Genomic DNA, 27829 nt, shown 5'->3' with positions numbered 1-27829 from the left:
CCGCGTTAGAAGAAGAGGACTGCTCGCCTTTCTCCCCGCTTTTCGAGTGACTTATGCAGTTCTTGCATGGACACTGTCCATCCCTGTTTGCGAAGAAAAAAGGCCGAGGGCAAGCAACACCAAGACCGCATCTGTCTTTGGCAAGGGTGTTGGAAAGAATTCGTCCAGAATTTTCTGTGCATCCGTAGCACCACCTAGCGCGGTACGATTTTCATGTTTGTTACTCTATGCTAATCAACAAATTACATTATGAAGTTAGCCAGTGATCACCAGTCGTATGCAATTTATAAGAAATGAAATCACAGCCGAAACTTGAACATATTTGTCATGTGGTCAGTTACTCGGAAATATGGAGAGTATGTAACACTGCAGGTAGGTTGAAAAGGAAGGTTAATTTAGAAGCGTGGGTGCTGCGGATGCGTGTTGTTTTTTACTGTGATATTGTGCTGTTTCTTTTCTGTTCTTTGTGTCGTGTTTTTGTACCTGGTGTAAAAGTATGATTCTACATTGAAAATTTCCGCCATGGTTGACATACCAGGAGAGCCATCGATTTGCAGTGCTGCAGGTAAGGCCTTGATTAGGGACCTTCTTTCAAAACCATTCAGTTCGAGAACATATGGTGTAAAGTTGGAGCTTGTGATTGTGAATCATGAGCGACCGTGTCTTGAACTGTGCATAACCAAACCAACTAAGAAAGATGGGAAAGTTTTCATTAGGCAGTTTAAAACATCTCAGTACAACAATATTATGTAGTTATGTGGCAGCAATGATCTTAATAAATTATTTTGTTGGCCATGTGTTTTGTTCAATACAAATTTAGGAACATGGAACTATACAAGCTACAGTGACTTGAGCAATTTTTAATGCAGTGCAAAGACATGAACGTTCCCAGAATCACATCTGCGCTTGCATCCAACTGAAGACAAGTCATGATTCATAATTCTCGACAAGTAAAAACCCATCCGTTTATTTAAGATCCAAACTTTATGCTAATAGGATGTTCATTATTTTCAGGGTTAAAAAAGAACGTAATTTAATTTACAGTTGCCCTCAAATATCAAGTAAATCATTATTTTCTTTATGGTTGAAATGTACAAGTTTATATCGAGAGGCTATTTTTCTTCTTTATAAACCGTGCAGCGAAGATTTGATTTTACGGTATGTATGCACTTCACACACTCAAGCCCGATACTTCACCATTAGTGTTGCCCGCGGGACAAGATGGGACAGGCTTTTAAAAATTCGAGACGAGACGAGATTGATAATGTGTCCCGAGACAAACGAATATTTTCGAGACGAGACAGCATTTCACAGCATTTCCACGAGACGAGACAGGCCAAAGTCTCGTCTCGTGGGCAACACTATTCACCATTATGCACAGTATTGTAAGTAGGGATGTGTGTAGGCATGGACGTCCGCAGGATTTTTTCCAGGGAGGGGCAAGAAAGGTATTTTTTTCCAGGGGGGCAAACAAGGCACATTTTCTCAAAGAATAGTGTTGTTCCCTAAGAAACATTGCTTAAATTTGAATTTATGATGTTCATGCAATAATTAACACATATTATTGTGGCTAAAATGAAATTATATGTGTGAAATACATAATTTTTGGTTGACTTTCATTTTCCAGGGGGGCCATGGCCCCCCTTGCCCCCCCTTCCGGACGCCCATGTGTGTAGGCCTATATTATATTTGAAATTGTTATAATTAACCGAAAGGAAAAATTAGCCCATCGCTTGCCTATGACGAAAGGTCACGGTACGCCCCTGATCAAGGGGTCCCGGGTTCGATAATTGGTGGAGGCACATAGTGGTTTGGATCCCACTCTAAACTGTATGTCCAGTCCTGATTTACCTTTCTGCGCATAAAGTGGACTTAAAACAACAAATCAATCAAAACCCTTCCCTTCCTGTTCTAATCATAAATTGATCATACTGCAGAGTACATGTCTGGATATTTTCGGCACGAGAAATGTTCGAAATTTCCCAATACTGTGGAAATCTCGAATTCTACACGCCATTCTCAGCTAATGCTTGTTTTTGTATTTCCAGAATAATAACTAACAATTCCGGAGAAATTTCAGACACTTGCAATACATAAAACGTCGAGAATTAACCTCTTTAAAAATAGTCTTTTGGAATTTCCCGAGTGTTGGGGTTTGGAGAAATCGTTTCCCGAGTCGGGAGCTTGTCGCCCCCCCCCCCCATATAAGTGGAAGATCCATCACAAGAAGAAGAGGACCTGTCTGTGTTTGATGGTGACGTAACTTCTGCAGCATCGGTCAACCAATCCGTGAGTAGAATTATATCAAGGTACATAGAGATTAGGTAAAGCCATCCGAAGATTGCCGATCTTGCACGAACGCGTGACGTCACCGGAGAGGCAGTGAGCTCGGCTGAAGCAGACGGCCCCTAGCATTTATATAGGAGATTTAGAGAGCGAAAGTATATTATTACTTTTAGGAGGGGGAAATATTTATTGTCATCCTCCAAGATGGTATTGAGGCATCCTTTTAATGATTAGTAACATAATTTAAAACGCGCTACTTTTAAAAGGGGGTTTGTACATGTGAAAAAATGTATTTTGAAAATCCATATTCCTGAAACTTTCTGACCGATGCGCTACAAAGAAAGTTGCGTGTTCTCCTTTAGAATTTCGTCATTTTACAAGTCGTAATATAATTTTAACAAAAACGTGGCATGCTAAAGAAGAATTAAAGAGTTTAAAAAATAATTGATTAATAGACTTAGTTTATTTTACTTCGCTTATCTGTCACATATGGCTAATCGCAAAGACGAGGATGCGTGATGATATGATGAAACTGATGAAAGGAAAGCAGACCCATGCCTGGGCGGGGATTCGAACCTGGGGGCCCTTGGCATCGTAAAGCGTTGTGCTAACCACTTCGCCACGGAGATCAGCATTACAAGGAAATAAACAGAAAATGACAATCATATGGCATCTATGTTTTAATATGCGAGGAGGTTATTGAAGTAACAAATAATTATTTCAAGACGTTGTGATGAAAATTATTAATATATCTGAAATATCGAGAGTTGACTTTGCAGTCTCTAAATGTACTTTTAGGGTTACGCAAAACCTTTACTCAAAATTGGTAGTGTAAATTTATAAGCTATTAAAATTCAAAACTTATTCCTGTTCGAAAAAAGAAACTGCCAAGTCAAATTAATATTTCGTATAAATACATATAGTTTTCTTTCATGAGGCCAAGAGAGTAGTATTTGGAAGGGACGGTGGTTTGGAAAGGCTATAGCCCCGGATCTCGATCTGCAAAGGGCTTCCAGTGGGAAAACATTGCTATGAAATAGTCCAGAAGGGGCGATTTTTTTTAAATGGCTCAATAATACAAATATATAAGTGGACATTTGACAAGCTCTAAAACTTACAACTGAAATCGTACGTGTGTGTGGGGGGGGGGGGGGGGGGCTACGTGAGGTAACACAGTGGAATATGATTCACAATACTAAAATTAAAATGAATATGTGGGAACAATAGAAATCAAAATATGTTGTAGCTAGTGACGACGGAATAGAAAAGATGGAGGGGCAAATCATATTTTCCCGGGGCAATCATGTTTCTTATTCCGTTATATACGACACAAAACATCATATTTTGGCTAAAAGAGCATTCATTCATTTATTTATTTTTGTCGTTTTACTGGGGGCAGATAAGAGAGAGAGAGAGAGAGAGAGAGAGAGAGAGAGAGAGAGAGAGAGAGAGAGAGAGAGAGAGAGAGAGAGAGAGAGAGAAATTGTCGAACGAGAATAGGGGGCGTTCCTGCCCCCCCCCCGTAGTGTGGTCACTGCCTATCAGGGTTGGCAAAATTTGTGTTTTTTTTAAAAAGAACAAACAAACTGTTTTTTTGTTTAAAACATGTTTTTTTTTGTTTTAAACATAGTTTTAAACATGAGTTAAAAAAACATGTTTTAAACATGTTTTAAACAAAACAAATTCAACCTTTTCCCAGTAAATTATAGTTAAAGTCGTTAAAGAGAAAAAATACTCATTTTTATGAGTACATTGGCCACAAGGACAGTTTATTTACCTTTGGAGATAAGGTTTACCATACTGCAGGGTAGGGGTGTGCGGGTCAGAATTTTTTGGGTCGGGACGGGGAAAATTCGCAATTTCCCGAAAAAGTCGGAAAATTTTCGGGACGGGATGTGTTCGAAATTTCCCAAAGCTCTTGAAATCTGGAATTCTACCCGTAATTTCCATCTGAAGTGCTTGTTTTTGCACTTCTGGTACAAAACCACAATGCAGAGAACGTCTAGAATTGACGACGTTTTAAAATGACCATTCGGAATTTCCAGACTGCTTGGGATCCCAAAAAGTCGGGAAGTCATTTCCGGAAGTCGGGATCGGGACGGAAATTTTCTTTCCCGATCCCGGTCCCAACTTTTCGGGATCCCGCACACCTCTACTGCAGGCATAGTCGCCGACTCCATGGGGCTTGAGGGGCTCGAGCCCCCCAATATTAACAATATGGTTAATTTTGCCTAAGAGGATCTAATGTATTATTTTGCTTCTCTTGTAAAGCTTACTCTGAATTGTGCCACATGAACTTAACTTTTAATACACATTTAAAATTTTCTAGACCATCAACTTTGGGGGACTGAAACCGCTAAACCATCAACTTTGGGGAGGCTATGACCAGAGACAGCAAAACGCATGATTTATTACTAGTATATACTACATATGTAATTATGAGTATTGTTAAAAGTTTTACTTAAAAAAAAGTTTCAAAAGACGATGTGCATGAACTAGGGTAGTGGATGGGACGTTCGGGCTACAAATGGCTCTCGCATGGCATGACATTCAGAACGAGATCATTGATATATTAGGGAGATCTGTTTCGCGCTCCATGGTAGCAGATAATAAAAGTCGGGAATATTTTGCTATTATGGTTGACGAAACTTGTGACATGTCCATCCGTGGACAATTAATATTCTGCATTCGAACTGTGAATAAAAAAATGATATTTTTGAGGAATTCATGGGCTTTTATTAGGGGTGTGCGGGACGGGAAAAATTTTCAATTTCCCTATTGAGTCAGGAAATATTCAAAATTTCCCGAAGCTCTGAAAATCTCGAATCATACGTCATTTTCACTTTAAGTGATTTCTGGATTAAAAACTAACAATTTACGGTAAGTTCCAGAAATTGACAATGCAGAAAACGTCGAGAAATAACGACATTTTCATATGACAATTCGGTATTTCCCGACTGCACGGAATCCCGAAAATTCGAGAAATCATTTCCCGAAGTCCGGTTCGGAACGGGAAATTTTTTTCCCGATCCCGTTCCTAACTTTTCGGGATCCCGCACACCCCTAGCTTTTATGAGATTCCGAACACTGAGGCCAAAACTTAAAAAATGGAGAGAGTGAGTCATTCATTAATTTATTTCAGTGATCAGAGCCCCGCAATAATTTTGACAAGTCGGCGCCCGTGACTGCAGGGACAAAAGTTGTGGGTAATAGCCTCCCTTTTTCCGCCACTACTTAAGTAGCTTAGGATTTATATTCATCTAAATGTCAAGAAACTAAATATTATAGAATTACTATCCTCGTCCTGAAAAAATCACGGTGAAATATCTCCTGCTGCCTGAGCAGTTTATATAGCAGAAAACAACCTGCAGTGTCATAATAGATTCTCCAGATGAATTTATCTTTCAAAGTATAAAATTATGTTACCAAAAGTAAGCATCTGCGCTTCATTCAGTAATACAGACAAATGAATAGTATCGCAAAAGAAAAAAAAATCACGTCATGATCAAAATCGCGAATTTTGTATTTAGATATTAGATTCCATTTCCAGCTTCCACCAGTCTCAAACTTACAGGACAATACGAAACAAGGAACTGAGAGGTTTCAATTTCTACGGTAAAGCACAGGTCTTTCTTGTCACACAACAATTTTGCTACCTTGTGCATACATAGCTAGCCTGCCTAACCTAACAACATAGGCATTTAGCCTAAAATTAAAAAGCTTTCTCCCGTGACGTCAGAACATAAGGTTGCTCAAGTGTTGTGCGATAAGTGTGACTGTAAAGCAAAGATTAATTGACACAGATTCAATGAAAAATAGGGTTGCCAAACAAAAAAATTATCACAGACTATAAAATATCTACCACCAAAATGTGTTTTAAACACTTGTAAAAAAAACATGTTTAAAACACATTGTTTTAAACGTTTAAAACATTTGTAAAAAAAACAAAGCCGTGTGTTTTAAACGTTTAAAACAAAGTGTTTTAAACACTTTTGTTTTAAACATGTCAACCCTGCTGCCTATAGCTATGCTTGAGAAGAATGCACCAATTAATACGTTATTAAATAAAACAGATACTTTTAAAACTTTTAATCAAATTATCTGTGAACTATAATTTAAATTTAGAGAAAGCACATACCTGTTTAATTTAATTTGGATGAGTTAACTTCTGAAGTCTGCCATTTCCGAGCCTTCTTCCGGTGTACCTGCACTGCCCTTTGAGCCCTAGCTGCTGCGTTCAGGTGGCGGAACGAGCAGAATACTAATTAAAACAAATGTGTGACAAATATATATTAAAAAAAAAAACAACGTGTTGAAGCTATTGACGGCGTCAAAGAAAAGACAGAAGAGAAACGTGGAGAGTGCAGTGATATTTTACGGGAAGCAGTCACGTTTATTACACCCTTACATTTACATACAATATTAAAAAGTTCTGCTTTTAGATCTCCCACAATGCCTTTTTCACAAAAATGGGCAATCCCGCATTTTTTATACCAATCAAGCTGTGATATTTTAGATTTCTTCCGTGGAGCGATTTTACAATACAGGGAATTTCTCCATTTTGTTTGAAATTCGGCATACTCACTAATTTTGGCCCCCTAATCACGAATCTGCAGTCAAAATTTGGCGCTCACACGTGGAAATAGCAAAATAATCTAAATTAAGTTCTTATTTCCACACCCTCGATTTCCAAATTTCCCGCCGATTCCGGGCTCCGCCCATGGGGTAATTGACCTACCGCCCCCAACCGCTATCGCGGCCCCGCCTATATCTATAGAGTCCCTGTTAAAGGCATGTTAGAATTGGCCGGATTCACCTGCCCCCAAATAAGCGCCAAATGTATACGTGAGCGCCAAATTTTAAGTGCAGATTCGTGATTACGAGGCCCAAATTAGTAAGTATCCCAAATTTTAAACAAATTGGATAAATTCCCTGTATTATTAAATTATACCCAAAAGAATCTTATTTCAAAACATAGAACAAAAATAAATCCAACGCGCTTAAGTTAAAACTCCCTTACATTGGAAGCCTGGAGAGAACAAAACAGGGGTTCCTTCGTAACACGATTTCTTGAAAACCATTTTACACATTTGGATCAACTTTGTGATAAATTGATTAGAAAGGATGAATCTTAACAGTAAAAGTTGTAACTTTACCCCTGCTACTATATTTTAGAAGATATTAGTTGTCAAATATCTCAATATTTGCATAAGGAACTAGCCTTTTCCGTGCCGAGCTTTTCGACGATGACGTAATGCATCCACGGACAACTGCGCATACGATCTGCGCCGCCGAATGAACACCCCCTGGAATTATATCTCCTTCGCATCGCACACACCTGGCGCCGTGCATCACGTGATCATACAGCTGTTTGGTTCGAATTTTGACTGTCACTGTCATGTATTATGTAGTCCTAGATTCAGCTAGAAAGAACGAAAAGAACTGAAGTTTAATGGATTCCTTTGTCAAAGCGGTCAGAAGAACACACCATGAAGCACTGAACGTGAAAACTATATTAAGGTAATTATCCAGCTTGTATGATTATTGCATGTATGTAGAGCCATATTTCTGTTGCTCTAAATTCAAGCACCTATTTCTTCTAGCATAAAGTTGTGTTCTCGATAGTTTTTGTGGTACCAGATTATGATCGAGCAAAATTAAAAAAGAAAAAAAAGAAAGGTAAAAGTTCGGTATATCGGAGACACATTAAAATCAGATATTTTGTGTTTCGCATGGTTCGTACTTACCAATTGTGTATTACGGAACATAGTTCAAGGTGCCATTATGCTTTTTACACGAAAACAAACGCAATTTTTCACATTGTGAGTGCTTTTTCTTATTCTTTTCTTCCCCTCCGGAACACACAATATGGCGGGTACGTCTTGACTCAAGTTGTGGGTATGCAGTGTTTCAACCTTCTTCACCGAAAAATACCTACTATCGTGTTCGTCACCGGTGGAAATGGTATATGTCTGTTATATCGGAGACACATTTCTTCATTTTTACAGAAGAAACTATTTACGGAAATGAGTTTCTGTAGCATTTTGAAAGTTCGTGGAGGTACTTTCTCACCGTAGAATGCTGCACAACAAGAAATAAGCACTTTTGATATAATAAACTTGCATTTTGTGCAAAGCGACAACATTATGCCGTTGTTTTTTTTAATGATGCTTACCTAACCTAACCTTGCCGGAAATGGTTCGTGGGGCTATCCGTCAATGGTTTGTGATGACATAATGAACACGAAAGTAGGTATTTTTCGGTTAAGAAGGTTGAAACACTCCAAATTGACAAAACACAAGCACGACGTGCCATGATCCACAGCTATGCGCGCCATATTGTATGTTCCGCAATGGAAGAAAGTACCCAAAATAATTTATCGCAATGTGAAAAATCGAAGTTATTTTCGTGTAAAAAGCATAATGGCACCTTCAAATATGTTAAGCAATACACAATTGGTAAGTACGAACCATTTGAAACTGAAAATATTCGATAGAAATGTGTCTCCGATATAACAGACATTCACCATAGTGGAAATTATACATTATTCACGGGTAGCTGACGGATAGCCTCACAAACCATTCACAGATAGCCCCACGAACCATTATGCACGGTAGCTGACCAATAGCCCCACGAATTATTTCTGATAAGATTAGGTTAGGTTTGGTTACGTTAGGTAAGCACAGTAAAAAATAATAATAAAAAAGGGGGTTTGAAACATTGACAGGGGCTTACATCATCAAACGTACGCAGCATCTGGTTGTCGTAGGGCAATTGTGGAACGGTGAGAAATTTCTCTTGGAAAATCCATGATTTCCCGGTCAAATATATTCCACGATGAAAGAAAATACCTCGACGAATGTTGGAAAGCTTGCAGAATCTCATTTCCGTAAGTAGCTTCTTGTGTAAAAATGAAGAAATGTGTCTCTGATATACCAAACTTTTACCAAACGAAATTAGCATGTTTGCACCCAGGCTGCAAATTGAATAAACTTGTCTGTTCCAGATAGCAACTGTAATAAGTGCTTAATTGTGCACCTAAGAAATGTGCATTTGGCACAGTTTCATGTAAAGTGAATATATTTCTGCGATTAAATTCCAAATAACTTAGCCCTAATACCATGTTGGCTTTTGATGAGGAAAAATGTACTCTAGAACTGAACCGGAAATTGTATGCGACTGATGTTTGACGACGTAAATCTTTAAATTGCATGAAGTAATTGCACTAGGTATATCATGATTAGTTCGGAATTAAGCAATCAGAACTCTGGCCAACATTTCTGAAACTTGGAACTTTGTAGTATCATAAACTATAGTGTTTTATAATGTAAAAGATTTTTAGAAAATGAGGAGCATAATTGTAGCATAATTGTGTTCTTGATCCACACCACAAACCTTAGTACTCCTAATTTTTGTTCTAAATTTGGACCAAGTTCCTCACGTTTTATTGCGATTTCATCATGTAATTTTTACATGGTTCGATTTCGATTTACCTGTGTTTCCTTGACACTGGTTTATCACTTCCGAATACATGCTTTCATAGTAAGGTTAGGTGTGTCAGGTTTAGTTCCCTTAGCATTTTAATAATAACCCTAAGTGCTTTTGTTAGGTTAGCACTACAAAATCCCTAAATCAGGGCTCGAAAAATCCCGGTTGCAGGTCGCCATGGCGACTAAAAATTTCAGCCTGGCGACTGTGATCTTTTGCTGTAATATGTATGAAATTTTGATGATTCTAAGTTCAAATTGCAGTTAGCAAATAATTTTTTTTTATCAACGTTGTGAACATTCCATAGAGTCAGTAACAATTTCTTACCCTTTATCTTCTATTTCCTGCTTTCTCAAATAATTTAGTGATGTTTTGAATACCGTGATGCTCAGCATCTTATACAGTGTGTTTCAAAAGTCGCATAACCCGAACTTTGGAAATGTATATGATGAAAACCGTAAGAGATATTTACACCGGGGTTTCTGCATTATAAAGCCTCATCCATTGAGATTTTTCAATGCTTAAACTTATCAGTTTACTCCGTACAGAAAATTATATAAATTAATAACTGAAGGAAAGCAGCATTCAATTATTTCCAGAAATGAACTTGTAAGAAAAATATGTAAGAAAGGTACCAGTAGTATAAGCCGGAGACACATTAAACTCGTTTATTTTCAAATAAAAATCATTGCTACTTACCTCATGTGCATACCGGAACATTTTTCAAGCTGGGATCACTTTTTTTTCCATGAAAAAAGCGTTATTTTTAACATTATAATCATTTATTGGTCGTTGCTAATTCGGTGGGCAAATCTTGGCTCACGTTGTCTGTCGTCAGCTGATATGCAGTATCGTCAGCTGATGTGCAGTGTTTACAAACTTATGAACCGATAAATGCCACACAAACTATTCACAAAAGGTTTTTAAGCTAAAATTGAGGCTAGACTCTACTTTACGTCCTTATCTGCATGGTGATTGCTTCTTTGCGTTCGCGGTGCACGATCGTGGTGCGGCACCCGGCATAGCCCCACTATCCATTCACGGGGTCGAGGTATGCCTACGAGGTTAGGTTAGGCCTGTTAGGTTAGGTTCCATTAGCACTCATTTCACCCCTAAATATGTGCTTCATCATCTAAAAAATTCCTCAGTACGTTCAATTACGAATATCTGGACAACATCGGTTTCTCGATTCACTCCTTCAGGAAATTTTTCCTCGCTTTGGGATTTACGTTGTTCAATTCCTTATAAAATAAGCTTTCCAACGATATATGACACGTATTCCTTAGGAAACTAGAGTCTTACCTTAAATTGAAAAAAAAAAAACCCCGCTCACACGTCATCTTGTAAAACTACCGCGTGGTTGCTACACTGACAGGGGGTTACATGATCGAACGCACGGAACATTTGATTCACGTAGTCGACGGTAATGGCGGCACGAGCTATCGTACAACGGAGATGCATGAATGACGAAAAATACCTTACTTACAGGCCAAATAAGTTGCACGATTCAAAAAAACAATTTCCCCGGCTTCAGAAAGTCCTCAAGAATGCAATTCCGTAAGTACTTTCTCATCTTTTCTCCTGTAAATTTTAAGAAATCCGTCTCCGGCATATACTATCATTACCGTAAGAAATTATCGAAGGGTCATAATTAGACATTTGATGACTGATGCCATGTCAGTCTGTCATTTGCGACCAATATTGGTCATGTGCAACATTTGATGAATTTTTGACGGGCAATTTTATGGGTTGAGTGAAAAGTGCCATTTTTTGGACATATCTCCGTATATGGTAACACTAGCAGGTCGAAATATTGCCAACAGTTGCATGCAGCATGTGTCTATACATTTAAGTGAAAAATCGTATATTAAGATTTTGTGCCGAAATTGGACTCTTGAGAGAATCCTAGGCTGGTCCTGGTTACATTGAATTCTCTTCACTCATTTTCACCGCTACTGTGCCTGTGTTATTAATTGATTCAGCGTGGCATATTCATTGGAGCAGTGCGTGTGCATTGCTGAAGAGTATTTTACTACTCATTCTTACACTCATGTGCAAGAGGATTTCCAATAAAAATGTCCTGCTTCTGCTGTACCTCACAAAGCAACTGATTTACAACCAGTCAAACACCAACAAATGATCCCCTCAAATTCTTCAAGAGTTGGTATTTATTGTTGAAAATCAGTTCTCAGATGTTTTCAGCAAATTAACAGTGTTTCTTTTTAAAATAATGTATTTTCAAAGTTTGGATTGCACGACTTTTGAAACACACTGTAGTATGCACAATTGCTAGTAGGTGGTTTCCTGGTGCCTAGCTTTGAGGTAAATTTTTCGAGCACTGTCCTAAATGCTTTCTAGTACTGATCGCATCCAACAGGTTTGAATTCTACCTTCTATCAATGGAGAATGCCTTGTCCATGGGGAGCATGTATGCTTATGTCAGATAATTTTTAATTTTTTTTATCTAACATAAGTAACTATTTTTCAAAATCCAAACCATGCTCATTGCTTTAAGGAAGGTGAAGCTAGTTTTTTTTCACCAGGTTGCAAACTGCACTTACAAAACATTGAAATGTGCTCATGGATCATGAAAGTTTCAAATTTTTTTTGGTTGGTCTTTTTTCAGTTTTTGGCCCAAGTTCCGTTTGTTTTATTGGAATTTTTACATGGTTCAATTTTGATTTACATCTGTTGACACCCACTGCGGAGTTTTAGTGATTACTTACTGTGTGTTTCCATGAGACTAGTTTTTAATTTGCATATACTTCTATATAATTCTGGTACTAGCCAACAGCCATTTGTTGACTATTGTTAGATATTATGTGAGTTGGCACCTGGCAATATTGTTTACTCTGTTTTCCGGGCAATAGCCTGTGCAGTATTTTGCTTGTTCTATGCTGTGTTATATTACCACAGATATTACTGTCATCCCGCGCAGAAAAAGTATGAAGATTGTCATGTTTTTTACTGTGTTCTGTACATGTTCTTGAGAATATAGCCAAAGGATATTAGCAGCGAGTCTTTTATTTCTCAATCCAACATTTATTGGCGACCGTGACAGGACCTGTCTTTCTTTCTGTGTTGGACCGGAGAAGAAGTAAGTGCAAATATCGGAAAAATGTCAACGGACATTGATCGTCTCAAGAAAAGCCGTGCAGTGGCTAGGTCAGCTTTTACACGTGTTTCGGAGAAGATTGCAAATGAGTTAGTGATGCAAACTCCGGACAGGAATGTTATTCATGCAAATATCCAGTTGCTTGAAAATAAGGCAAGTGATCTGCATGCGGCTGACATAACTATTTTTGATTTGATGTTGGAATCTGGTGCTAGTGAAAATGAGTTAGGGAAAGAACAGTCAGTGTCGGATGATTATCAGTGTTTGTTCAACAAGCGACGTATTGAAGTGTCGAACTTTTTGAAGTTGTCGGAAGGAAACTGCTGTCAAGGCGAGTCGTTTTCGGAAGTAAAGAATCGAAGATTCAAGTTACCTAAAATCGAACTGAAGAAGTTTGGAGGGGACTTGAAAGAGTGGTTACATTTTTGGGGACAATTCAAGAAGATCGATGAAGATGATACAATTCCTGCAGAGGACAAGTTTCAGTATTTGATACAAGCGACAATTGAAGGTTGTCGTGCATGCCAGCTTGTGAACAGTTTTCCACCAACAAAAGAAAATTACCCGAAAGTTGTGCAGTCCATGAAATCACGTTTTGGTCGCGATGATATGCTCGTGAAATACGTGCGTGAACTGCTAAAATTGGTGTTACAAAAGGTGTTGAACCGTCAAGAAAAAATTTGTTTGAGCACTTTGTATGACACACTGGAGTCCCAACTTCGAGCATTAGAATCGATGGGTGTTACCAGCGACAAATATGCAGCAATGCTGTTTCCATTGGTGGAGTCCAGTCTCCCAGAGGATTTGATGCGTGTGTGGCAGAGAAGAACATTGTCTGCTGCTGAGGAAAATAATGAGACAACACCGACCGGAAGACTGCAGTCCTTGATGTCATTCCTGCGAGCTGAAGTGGAAGGAGAAGAACGAATCAACCTTGCAGCAGCTGGGTTTGAATTGGATGGTGCAGCAGTGAAAGTTCGGAAGAAAAGGTGTTCTCCACTGCGTCAGCCTATTATCCCCAGTGCGACAGATTTGTTGAGTGTCAGTGGTGGTAGGGAGAAAAGTTGTGTGTTCTGTGGTGGTAAGCACAGTTCATATGATTGCTTTAAAGCCCAGAAAATGTCTCTCTCTGAAAGACAGAAGGTTCTAAAAGATAAAAAGCATTGTTTTGCATGTTTAAAATTTGGTCATTTTTCGAAGAAGTGCAAGGCCAATTTGAAATGTATTGTTTGCAAGAAAAAGCATGTTGTATTGATGTGTCCTAATATTTCAGACAAGGATAATGATTCTGACCATTATTCTGAAGGCAAAGAATCAAATGCTGAGGTAAACAATACACTGATAAACCAACTTGAAAATCCGCATGTATTCATGCAGACATTGGTAGTAGATTTGAAAGGTAACTACAATACGAGCAGGAATGTGAGAGTTCTTATTGACACAGGTTCACAAAAATCGTATATATGCAAATCTCTTGTAACAGATATGGGTTATAACTCCATTCGCAAACAAAGTTTGATACATTCGCTATTTGGTGGTACCATGTTTAGTCCTTGTAATCATAATGTTTATAATGTTAAGGTATGTAGCATTGAGAGAGAATATTCGTGCACATTTGATGTTCTTGATCAAGATACAATATGTGGTGAGATTCCTTATGTAACACCAGGTGTTTGGTTAAATGAGCTGAACAAAAGTCAAATAAGGTTAACAGATACTGGTAAGATGAAAGGTCCAGTTGAAATTCTTATTGGTGCGGATGTTTGTGGTAAATTACTGACTGGCCATGTTGTGAAATTAAAGTGTGGTTTAGTGGCTGTGGAAACTCAGCTGGGATGGACACTTATGGGTAAAGTTCCAGGTGAAAACAGAAAATCAGATACAGCTTTGTTGGTATCGAATTTATATGTTGGTGAAGCCGTAGCTGATCTGTGGGAACTGGATACCATAGGAATCAAGGATCCCATTGCCAAGAAGTCTGCGGAAGAACACACACGGGCTGTCAAAGAACAATTTTTGCAGACACTGACATTCAATGCTGAAGGAAGATATGAAGTACAGTTACCATGGAAGGAAGATTGTTCGCCTCTCCCCACCAATAAAGATCTAGCAGAGAAACGACTTTGGTCAACTACACAGAAGTTGAAACAAGAACATCTGTTGCAGAGTTACGATGGAGTGCTACAAGAATGGTTGTCCGAGGGAGTCATTGAGGTGGTTCCAGAGGGTGAAACAGAGAATTTTGGCCATTACTTACCCCATCGACATGTAGTGAAAGAGAGCAGTAACACGACAAAAATTAGACCAGTGTTTGATGCTTCTGCTAAAGTAAAAGGACAACCGTCTTTGAACCAATGTTTAGAACCTGGACCCAACTTGATTGCTCTTATTGCTGATATTTTACTACATTTTCGGAAAGAAAAAATTGGAGTTATAGCAGATATTAAACGAGCTTTTTTACAAATTGCTGTACACCCTAAAGATAGAGACTACCTGAGATTTCTCTGGTGGCATGATATTAATACTGGAACGGTTCAAGAATTCAGACATACTCGTGTAGTGTTTGGTGTTACGAGCAGTCCATTTCTGTTGGGTGCTGTTATTGAACATCATTTGGATCAAGCATTGCAGAGTTGTCATTTCGGGAAGGAAGACTTAGCTTATACAGAAGATACTATTTTAAAATTACGAGGTTCCTTTTATGTGGACAATTGTGCCACCAGTGTAGACAATCGCAAAAATCTCCATAAATTTATAAGAGAATCGCGTGCAGTTATGGCTGAAGCAGGTTTTGACCTTAGAGGGTGGGAGTATTCAGTCCCTCAAAGGGTTGATGAGGACATTAGCCCAACTTCAGTGTTAGGACTCAGTTGGAATCCTCAAGCTGATACATTTACAGTTAATTTGGACATTGAAGATGTTGAGCCCAAGACAGTTTCGAAACGTGTGATATTATCTGTAGCACACCGTATATTTGATCCTATAGGTTTTACTTGTCCCGTGACTCTTCTACCAAAATTGTTACTTCAGCAGACTTGGGCAGAGGGGCTCGGATGGGATGAGCAAGTTAGTGAAGAAATAAGAACACAGTTTTTAAACTGGGTACAAGAATTGCCGATGTTGAAAGAGGTAAGGATACCCAGAAGTTTCATGGGCTGGGATTATGAATCCAATGAACTTAACTCTATGAGCATTCACGTGTTCTGTGATGCTAGCCAAGTGGCATATGCATCAGCAGTTTTCATAAGGGTTGACACAAGGAGAGGTGTTAGCGTACAATTGATTGAGGCAAAGGCACGAGTGGCTCCAAAGAATAGTTCAATTCCTCGGCTAGAATTGCTTGCCGCGATGGTGGGAGCAAGGCTAGCAACCAGGATTCGCGAACATTTGAATTTAAAAGATAACTCCATTATCTTTTGGACTGATTCTTCTACGGTGCTGACTTGGATTCGACGAGAAGGAGTCTGGGGAGTATTTGTTGGGAACAGAGTTAAAGAAATTAGAAAACTCTCTGATCCCAGTGCATGGAAATATGTACCCAGTGAAATGAATCCAGCAGATTTTCCTTCAAGAGGTTGTGATGCAAGGCAGTTGTTGAGATCCTTATGGTGGGAGGGACCTCATTGGTTGAAAGGGGATCCGTGTGAGTGGCCACCGATGGAGTTTCTTATCAACAAGGAGGAAGTTGACAGAGAAAGAAGGAATGTGCTACCTTCATCAACGATGCTTAGTATGAAAGCTCAAGATGCTGAGTCTAGATGGTATTACAGATATTTCTCTAACTATAACCAAGTGATTAGACTCATTGGATGGATCAAAAGATTTTTGTATAATAGTAGAAATTCGCAGACTCATAGATCTGGAGATCTTGGTGTTCGCGAACTTCAGGAAGCAGAAAATGCAGTATTAAGACTAATACAACAAGAAGCATTCCGAGCAAAGGATGACAAATCCCTTTCCTCTTTGTGCACATATGAGGGCAAGGACAAGATTATTCGTTTGAAAACCAAAATTATTGCCAGAGAAGATACTGAAAATTTCAGGCTTCCCATAGTTCTTCCAGCACAACACCCAGTCGTTAAATTGCTGATAATGTATTGGCACAAGAAAGCATGTCATGCAGGTGTAAACATATTACTAAGTATTTTAAGAGAGAACTTCTGGATCCTTCGTGGTAGAAGAGCTGTACGTTCAGTGCTCTCGAAATGTGTTACTTGCAGGAGACACGCAGCCAAACCAATCCAAGCTCTTCCAGCACCATTGCCAGCTGATCGAGTTAGAGATGCTAATGTATTTGAAGTAACAGGTGTGGACTTTGCAGGACCTGTTTATCTTAAAGATGGCAAAAAGGCATGGATATGCCTTTTTACATGTGCAGTTACTTCTCTATCAACTGGGATTTTTATCCAGGCTTTTAGACGATTCGTGTCAAGGAGAGGCAGACCCTCTGTAATCTACAGTGATAATGGTACCAATTTCAGAGGAACTGAGAATGCATTTATGACACTCGATTGGAAGAAAGTTGAAGAATATTCCACAGCTCAGCGAATCCAGTTGAAGTTCATTCCACCCAGTGCAGCCTGGTGGGGTGGTTTTTGGGAGAGATTGGTTCGTGTCCTGAAGGGTCTGTTGAAAAGAACACTCGGAAAATCAGTTTTGTACTACGAAGAAATGACAACAATCCTCTGTGACTTTGAAGCCATAATTAATTCACGTCCACTTACCTACATGTATGAAAGTGAGACAGAATTAGTTCCTCTAACACCTGCTATGTTTTTACAAGAAATCAGGGAGACTGGTGTACCTGATTGTGACCATGTGGATTCTTCAATGCTCAACAATCGTCTCCGTTACTGTCAGAAGTTGAGACAAGATATCAGGCATCGTTTCAGGAATGAGTATCTTGGACAGTTAACGCAAAAGGCCATAAACAGAGCATGTGGGTCTGTCAGGGTAGGAGATATTGTGTTGATTGGTTTTTGACAATATGAAAAGATATAATTGGCCATTGGGTTGTGTAACTGAGATTCTTCCAGGTAAGGATCAAGTGACAAGATTGGTACGTCTGAAAACTTGCCATGGTGAACTACTTCGTCCTGTACAGAGATTGTATCCATTGGAGGTGACTGCAGTGGAGGGTGAAGCAATGAAGAGTTCATTACCTAAACCACAAACCAAAAAGAAACATCAGAAAGACATTCTCCCTCCCACTGAAACCAAACCTTGTACCACACGTAGTGGGAGAGAGATAAAATTACCTAAGAAACTATTATTGTTTGATATGCCAACTCAGGTGGCAGTTGTCACCTGGCAATATTGTTTACTCTGTTTTCCGGGCAATAGCCTGTGCAGTATTTTGCTTGTTCTATGCTGTGTTATATTACCACAGATATTACTGTCATCCCGCGCAGAAAAAGTATGAAGATTGTCATGTTTTTTACTGTGTTCTGTACATGTTCTTGAGAATATAGCCAAAGGATATTAGCAGCGAGTCTTTTATTTCTCGATCCAACATTTATCGTCTTGGTTATGAACGCATGCTTTCGACATTAAGTTAGATGGGTCAGGTGTGGTTGTCTTAGCATGGGGTTCCCAGACGTCCTGTAAAATACAAGCATCCCGTTGTCCCGACAAGAGTCCGTGGACAGTGATAGGAAACCAAGTAATAGTTTGTTGGGTGTATTCCTGGTACTAATTCAAGTTTTGAATGGTTGATCTCAATTGGGCTCTAGTATTTCAAGGATGTGAAACCGAAAACATATGGAAGAAGTTTATGACCATGCTAACTTACTTCATAAATCTTGCATGCCCCGTAAAAATAAAGCAGGTTCAACCCAATATAAAAACAAAAACTTGGGTCAAATGAAATAATACACAAAAAGAACGACCTCAAAATATTTGACAAAATGCGCATAACTAAGGAAAACAAACTTTGTGAGTCATGCAGCATCCCACTCCACGAACACTCACTCAGAGTGCCTAGACATAAAACACGGAGCAAGGAAACTTTCCACACTACAACTCCCAGGCTCTTACTCATACAACGTTCACTATTGCATAGGCTACCGAATCAGTTCAATATAATCTCAAACCAAATAGATATATTCACCTCATATTCATTTTTTATCAGCAACATAGAAAATATTGTACATAAGTAATGCTTTTGTGAAACTGATCTATTTACCTTGGTACTGTTTTGGCTTGTTTTATTTTTGTTTATTTTATGTTATGCTTTCTTTTGTGTTTTTAACCTTAGTCTATTGTTTTACTGTTGTTTCTTTCTGGTTTAAAATGGCTTCTGCTGTACTGGAAATTTCAATAAATAAATAAATAAATCTACCTGCAGGGTGTCTGTAAATAAAATATCAATGCTTAGAAAGGCAACCCTTTTTTACAGCATGGGCTCAAACATGGCCGTTCATTGAATTTTGACAGTGTTCGGGGTTAAATATCTCAGATGGGTCCTCTTGAAAAATTCTGAAATTTGGCATGAATGAAGCCCTGCATGAACCTAACTCACAGTAAAAATCTCAAGTTTTAGATTCAACTCATTTTGGTCAATATGAGGTAACATATGTGACCTAATTTCTGACGTTGCAAAGTAAGGTTAAGATACATCCCATACTTATAATAATCAAGTCTCTTCTTCTTTTTTAAATTTAGGTTAAATATAGACTCAAAAAATATAATAACGTAAGGTTTTAATACTTGACTTACCAGAAATTGAAATTAGAAGGTATGACAATTGAAAATCTGCAAAATCTCATTGCAAAAGGTTTTTATTTATTAGGTACCCACGACCAGTTGGTATTGTCAGCTCTAAAACTGAGCTTCCCACACATTTTTTAAATGTAGCCGTGCATGCAGCTTAAGATAGGCAGTGGCATGCCCAGGAATTTTGGAAGGGAGGGGAAGGGGTTACATATACCTTTTTAGTATACAGCCCTGTTTTTACCACATTATCCTGCCTTTAACATAATTGTTTGTGGAATACTAGGCCAAAGGTATTGGGTTATGACCCCCACCAACCCCTCCTTGGGCACTCCACTGGAAGTAGGCTATTTATTTTGGAGAGTCAAAGCTGGTAGAATATATTTTTTTTTGTTTCCTTTAGTTTCGACATTTTTTTTCTTTCCTCCAAGAAAAGACATTCCTTTAAGTAGCTGTGAGTCATGCACAGCAGAAGATCAGAGACATGTTTTGATAGGATGTGAGGCAAGCCTGGAATTGATCTGTGCATGGACAATATCTGCAGTCATTCTTCCTTTGCCTAATGTGCCAAGAGTAGTGACTTGTGAATGTTCGTTATCTGTGACTGGAAATGATGTGTTCTGTTGAATTTTTAACTGGAGAGGGCTGTCATAAATACACTTTGGTAAGGTTCCCAAAGACCTAATTAATCTTAAGGAACTCAGTGAAAATGAAAAACCACTTCTTAGGTCAAGACTACAGGTGGATGGCTTAGAGACAATATGCAATTACCATTGAAAATAATTTTTTATATGGTAAAGTATGTTGCGATATTCAGAAGTACCACTTAAAGGAAAAGTTCAGTAAGGGAATTTGTATTATATGGTAAGGCAAAAAAGTGTGAAGTAAGCCTTATACCAGTTATATGCCTGACATGTTGGAGTAAAATTTTAATATCTGGAGAAAGTGACTCACTTAAATGCCAGAGTGGAAATGAGTTTTTTTTGCCAACTAAAGGAAATGCATGAAGTCTGTTCTGTTTTTGATGTATCTCCTGTTTCAAAACAGAGGAGGCTGATTGCAGAAAAGCAATAAAGTGCTTTTGCTCGAAAAACTATTCACATCGTACAAGGAGTGCAAAGGAAACTGGAAAGTCGATTTTCATAAAGTACTAGAACTCAAGAAAAGGAAGGTAAGTGTGACAATCCTTTGCATGGCCAGTACAATTATATAATGGAAATTATAAGAAAAATGTAAATTAGTGAAAACTAATGTTGAACAGGTCAGAATCATCAGTTTGATTGCTACCACTTGGTCAAGATAAAATATGTGTGATAAACTGAAGGTTTCTGATAATTTACTTAGGAACTTAGTGAAAGAACAAAATATTCTGCCTGATTTGACAAGAGAATGAATAGGAAACTGGAGCTGACACCAACTGGTCATGGGTACCTAATAAAAATAAAACCTTTGTAATTTTGCAGATTTTCAATTGTCATACCTTGTAATTTCAATTTCTGGTAAGTCAAATACTAAAATCTTATGTTACTATAGTTTCTGAGGCTTTATTTAACCCAAATTTAAAAAAATAAAAATAAAAGACTTGATTATTATAAGTATGGGATGTAGCTTAACCTTACTTTGCAACATCAGAAATTAGGTCACATACGTTACCTCATATTGACCAAAATGAGTTGAATCTAAAACTTGAGATTCTTACTGTGAGTTAGGTTCATGCAGGGCTTCCTTCATGCGAAATTTCAGAATTTTTCGAGAGGACCCATCCGAGATATTTAACTCCGAAAACTGTCAAAATTCAATGAACGGCCATGTTTGAGCCCATGCTGTAAAAAAGGGTTGCATTTCTAAGCACTGATATTTTATTTACAGCAGGGTGCGAAATTTCCGGTCGCCAGGTCGCCATTGGCGACCAAAAGTTTGAGGCTGGCGACTAAAATTTTGTTGTTTCAAATGTGTGTCAAACATGTCCGAACATCTCAATCCAATGTTCGTACATGGTTTTGGAAAGTGAGCCGATTGAAAACCCCGTGTCCACTCAACGCCGACCCCATCTTACAAATTTATTTAATGTAGCAAACTATGTAGCTAAACATGAGAAGCAATTTAAGGACTTTGTAGATCTGCTTTGTAGTATATACATCAGCCTTCTGATGGATGGATCCACAGATAGATCATCAGTCGAGCATGCAAATGTGTACGTCTAATAAGACAGTAGGTTCAAATAAATACAGAAACAAGTATTACATTGTAGGCTTGGGTACTGATGGTGCAGCAAATATGGTCAGGCACAAATTAGGATTGGCTGTGCAAATGAAAGCTATTTGTAATAAAATGATAAATATTCACTGCCTTGCACACCGTTTGCAGTTAGCTGTGTTGGAATTAAATATCGTAGAGCATTTGATTCCGTGATTAGGAATATTTTTCAGTTTTATTATGCCTCTGCTAAAGACTTCACCTCTTGAGAGAAACGTCAGAAGTTATAGGAGAAGAAATTCTAAAACTGAGTGATATCAACACTATTAGGTGGTTAGCCAACAAAGAACGTGCTGTAAGAGATCTCTTGCAATCATGGAAAGCTGTTGTGACCCATCTTGAACATGTGGCCCATGGAAAAGACAATGATGGCGCTAAAGCTAAGGGTTTGCAATTCAAATTTGTTAAGCTTCTGTACTTTAAGCATGGCACTACAAAATAAGCATTTTTGATTTCATCTCTGAAAATAAGACTTGAACACTGGATGATTTGGAATCTAATGTTGGACCAAGCGAACAAGATTTCTTGGACCATGTATCCATTTCAGGGAAGATCAGGGATGTGCAGCTCACAAACATTCAAAATGGAGAGCAAGAGTTTCAGACTGTTAGAGGAAACTTAATTAACAATGCGAAGGTGTAAATCACAGAAAGATTGCAATCTATATCAACAGATGTGATTCCATGTTTTTGACACCTTGGGTTGGCCTCCCAAAGAAAATATTCTTCAGTAGCGCTACATGTACTTGAACCCGAGCCTCTATAATGAGAAAGTGGATGTTCTGTTAACAGAGTGGACAGAATACGAACTTTTGTTTCCTTCTCTGATTTTGAATCAGATGCTGGAGAAGATTCACAGTGAGGAGTGTTCAGCAAGATTCCACAATTTGCTCCAGATTTTGACATTTTGTGCTGTTCTACCACTGACCACAATTTCGTGCTGTTCTACCACTGAGCACAGCTTCATGTGAGAGAGCTTTCAACTGTCACAACAGACTTAAGACTACTTACAGGAACTCTCTGAAGACTGAGACACTGGATGATTTGCTCTCAGTGTTTGGCGCAGCAGCTGCGATTAATAAGTGGTACTTCAGTGTAGAACTACAGCGCTACACAAACATTAATTCAAAAGGTATGTTCTTTTTAATAATTGCTCATATTTTTATTATTTATCAGTAAAATAGTGGCGACCAAAGATTTTAGTCCGGCGACTGACTTCAAACTTGAAATTTCATGCCCTGATTTACAGACACCCTGCAGGTAGGTCTCCACATGAAAGAAAAATCAAGCCTTATACTAAACCCCTCTATTGAAAAAGTCAGGCTTAAAAATTCAATTTTTAAACTATTGTTACCCCAATTTCCACCATAATTTTCGTACTTACGGTGCAATTTTAAGCAAAACATACTTGAGTATCATAGTAAGTATACTTCATTAGCTACAAAGTAAATTTTGTTTCAGGTCTCTAGCTCTTATGGTTCTTGAGATATTAAGGTTTCTGAAAAGAGCTACATGAGCCAAAAAAGCCATGCGCCATGTTGGAAAAATGGCTGCCCCAGGACAACTAAAGACTTTTTTTTTTGAACATTTGTTCTCATATCTAGAAACATGTACAAACGTGGCGACAGACCTGGAAAACCGGGAAAAGTCAGGGAATTTGAGGTGTCAAAAAAAAGTCAGGGAATTTTGTCTCCATTGACTTTTTAATTTACTTATTTATTTAAAAATATCGTTATGGAACTCTGCACGGGAACAGGAAATCTCTTTCGTTATTTTCGGCCTCAACTTTTAGGTCCCTTTTATGCGCAACACAACCACGGTGCCAAAAACCAGTGATGGCAGGAGGAGAGAGAGAGAGAGAGAGAGAGAGAGAGAGAGAGAAATTTCTCTCGCCTGGGCTTCTCGGAGGGAATTTTAAATTCGAACACTCTTTGGAGGAAAATTGTTAAAACTCGGGCACTATGGGAGCAATCTACTTCGGATAACTTTTAGTTTTCAGCTAAAACATCAGCGCATGCAGCCATGTACAATTCAGAACGCCGAACCGAGGAAGGGGGTTTGGGGGGCGCGACCCCCGAATTTCAATGGAAAAAAACAAACATGAGAGTTTGCCCCCTCTTCTCCCACTATTTTGAAGAGAAGCCTCAAACTTTAGTATTCTGTTCAAACAATGGATATTTCTCAAGAGAATGAAACATGTTTCATGTTCTTGGGTGCCATACAAGTTGAATAATAAGCCAAAATGTGATTTTTTTTTTTACGAAAAATAGGTAATTTGCATTTTTGGAGGAAAATTGTTATAACTCTGGCACTATGGGAGAAATCTACTTCGGATAAGTTTTGTTTTGCAGATAAAACATCGGAGCATGCAAACGTGTACAATTCAGAACGCCGAACCGAGGAAGCGGAATTTGGGGGCACAACCCCCGAATTTCAATGGAAAAACATTAAAATATCTAGTTTGCCCCCTCTTCTCCCGCTATTTTGGAGAGAAGGCGCAAATCTTAGTATTCTTTTCAAAGAATGGATATTTCTCAAGAGAACGTAACATGTTTCATGTTCTTGAGTGCCATACAAGTTGAATAATAAGCCAAAATGTGATTATTTTTTTTTTACGAAAAATAGGTAATTTGCATTTTTGGAGGAAAATTGTTATAACTCGGGCACTATGGGAGAAATTCGGATAAGTTTTGTTTTTCAGCTAAAACATCATAGCATGCAACCGTGTACAATTGAGAATGCCGAACCGAGGAAGGGGGAGGGGGGTTTGGGGGCGCGACCACCAAATTTCAATGAAAAGAAACAAAAATCTGGAGTTTGCCCCCTCTTTTCCTGCTATTTTTGGGAGAAGGTGCAAACCTTAGTATTCTTTTCAAAGAATGGACGTTTCGAAAGAGATTGAAACATGTTTCATGTTCCTGGGTGCCATACAAGTTGAATAATGAGCCAAAATGTGAAACTCTGTTCGGAAATGTGGCATGGATATGTTGCGGAGAAAGGGGGGGAGGTTTGTCATCAATATGAATTTCCCAGGCTTGCTCCAGACCTGTGTCAGAGTTTCCACCCAAACATGAGAGTATGAAGGTCCAAAAAGCACATTCATTTCGTAATCAGCACGATACCATATGGTATCATGGGGCCAGTACGACCTTACTCTGATGATACCATACGGTATCATCGGGTGAGTAAAGGTTAAGCCTCTAAATGTTACGTGGAAAATGCATTGAATTATCATTTTTTCTTGTCTGTATGGGACTAGTAAGGGGACAGAACTGTCAACAGATGGAGGGGATAAGAGCAGGTGGCGCCGTCCGATAGTTGTCGGTCGTCGTAGTGAGGCATTTTGTTGAGCAAACTGAAGGAACATGGAAACAAATAGGTTCCATCGATACATACAATTTTTGTCGAATATCGCCACCCGACAAAGTATCTCACTACAATATGCGACAGAAATTGCGTGGACTGCAACATCCAACAAAAATCGAAATTCATAAACAAGAAGAGCTTTAGACTGCAAATATGCTGCTGGAATTTTTTACTCTTCTGGCTCACTTCACCTTATTTAATGTAGCAGTTCTTACAAAGGTTTTCTTTCATCATCCTGACGTATTACTGGTTTCGAACAAGTTAACATACGTTTACAATGACATTGCACTATTCTTCGATATCAAGAAGAATCCAACCAAATGGGATATATATTGAATAATATCACGAAAAAGTGAAACCTAAATCTGCATTGGTGAATGTTATAAAAATTGGCAACTGCATGCTCCCAACCTCAAATTTACTGCAACACTAGTATTGCAATGAAATTAACGCCACTCTCTATCCTGTCTGTTTAATCTCATGAGAGATGGTCATTAATCTCTCACTGAGTAAGGTTAATGTCCAATATTATGAAATAAAATACTAATAATGAATATGTAAATATTTTAATATCATATTTAATCAAATCATTCAATCATAAAAGCAAATCACTTTCTTCAAGAATTGACTTTTCTCTGCCAGCCCTGCTAAATTTTCACTTTCCATCTACTGATTTATTCGAGGGGTGGCCAGAAAGTAATTTCCAATTAGTGGGGACATTGATTTTTCGCAAACCCGAAAACCGTGAAAAATGTTAATTGCTATTGATTTTTCGCAAACCCGAAAACCGTTGAAAATGGTAATTGCTGCGAAGTTATGTTTAGGAATGTGGTGATGTCTGGATGCATTTTTCGCCCGTTGGAAATATCGAAGTGCGAATTTTGGCATAAAATGCGAATTGTTGGCATTTTTAGCGATTTTTTTTTAAAGAAATGTCCTAAAACAACCAAAAATGCCATGAAATCCAACATTCTTGTCTTTTCTAAGCCATGTGTGTGTACATAGAACATGCAAGTTTTGCAACATTTTACTCAAGAGTAAACTATAGAGTTATACGTACAAGGAATAATTCCGACAGCCACATTAAATCATATACATATTTCCCACGATTTTTTCAACTTCTATCAAAACCATTTGCATCACAGCAAAGTGGCAGGGTTCTAACAGGAGATCAAGTGCGTATCTACCGTCACACGGGAGCCACATCTTCGTATTTGTCGCACGAGATATGTTTTGAATTACCAAGTTAAGTGCGCACCATCGGCATTTGTCGAGCGAGTAATAATGGAGCTCAGTCATTAGGGCGTCTGACTACTATGCGAGAGACCCAGGGTCGATCCCCTGTGGGGGGAGAACCGGGATGTTTTCCACCTATTCAAACTGCTCCGGCACCCACCCAGCATCATATGAAGCTGGTACCTTGAGGAAACTTTGAGGGATAAAGGTAGCCAGGAGCTTGGTGCTGATCACATCACCCCTACCTTCAGCCGTGATCAAGAAAGTGTGGGGCCATAACTCTACACCCCTACTATACATATACACTAGGGCATTGCATGTAGGCATGGAAAAAAATATTTTTAAAATTATATGGTGCACCCCTCCTATGTTGTTTCTACTGGCAAAATATGAATGCATACCAAATTTTAGGTCATTTGGTGATGTTTTGACCCCCGCCCAACACGATTAACTGATTTAGTTTATTAATCATCGTTTTCCTACACTAAAATCATGACAAAAATGTTTGCAATGTAAGACAGTTTATTATGCAGAGAAGACAAACTCCATATATAGTAACTAACAACTATGGTAATAGTGAACACACAATCATTTGAAATCACTTTACTGGATTTATGGTTTTGTGGAGGAGAGTGCTGTTAAGTTCTTTAATGTCTCTTTTTGAAAGTTGGGAATTTTTTTGCGGTGATATTCGACCACTTGCAATAAGAACTGTTTTTGTGTTTCATCATTGGTAACACTAGTTGAGAAGTCTTGGATTAGTTTCACAGCCCGTTCCGACAGATCATTCACCACTTTGACATGCCGCACATATGTCTCAGCTTCTTGATAATTGGGATCATTATGCCATTCACTAACAGGTTTTCTTAGCCAGTCGCTAACCAGGATTTAGGCCCAATAAGGGATGATAGTTTTGTACTGTGGCTAAGAATAGGAAAAGTTGGATATCCCCTTTCAAACACTTTTGGTCGAGGAATTCGGAGCAATGTTCGAGCAATCTGCTGCCGTTCCTGAAGAGGAAAGTCTGTTTGAAAATAGAGAGAACACAGCACATTCTTCGGTTAAGTACCAGAAGTGCCTTTCCATGGTTTTTATGGCTGCATTTGCAACTTGAGGATCATGCTTGCAATACTTGTTCAAGTCATGCCATAGCTTGAGATCATTATACACTGCATCGGCACCAATGGATGAAGAGAGCCAGTTTTCAACGTAGAATAGTGCATTAAATTTGCATAGTGTTTCCAGTTTACTGATCATGTCCTTGTCATATCCTGCTTGAGCACTGAAAGCAAACATCTTTGCAGGATACAAAATGGATGGCATCCATCGAGCTTGATGCGCTGCTCCTGGTTTCAGCCAGTGTATTCCTCTT

The 27829-nt window shown here is 38.6% G+C and overlaps 1 long non-coding RNA gene across 4 annotated transcripts in view; it reads left to right on the top strand.

Annotated features, from left to right (window-relative positions):
* The first annotated feature begins 7608 nt into the window (after nucleotides 1–7608).
* LOC146001133 (uncharacterized) overlaps nucleotides 7609–27829 on the top strand; it is a 98521-nt gene continuing 78300 nt past the window's right edge. For all 4 annotated transcript variants that reach the window (XR_014443520.1, XR_014443521.1, XR_014443523.1 and 1 more), the window contains exon 1: nucleotides 7609–7806. This is a non-coding gene — a long non-coding RNA (uncharacterized LOC146001133). The remainder of the gene's footprint in view (nucleotides 7807–27829) is intronic.

Source organism: Lepisma saccharinum, chromosome 17 (genome assembly GCF_977018435.1).
Source record: "Lepisma saccharinum chromosome 17, izLepSacc3.1, whole genome shotgun sequence".
NCBI lineage: Eukaryota > Metazoa > Arthropoda > Insecta > Zygentoma > Lepismatidae > Lepisma > Lepisma saccharinum.
Note: the sequence above shows the minus strand (reverse complement) of the source record. Positions and strands in the feature narration are given on the sequence as shown.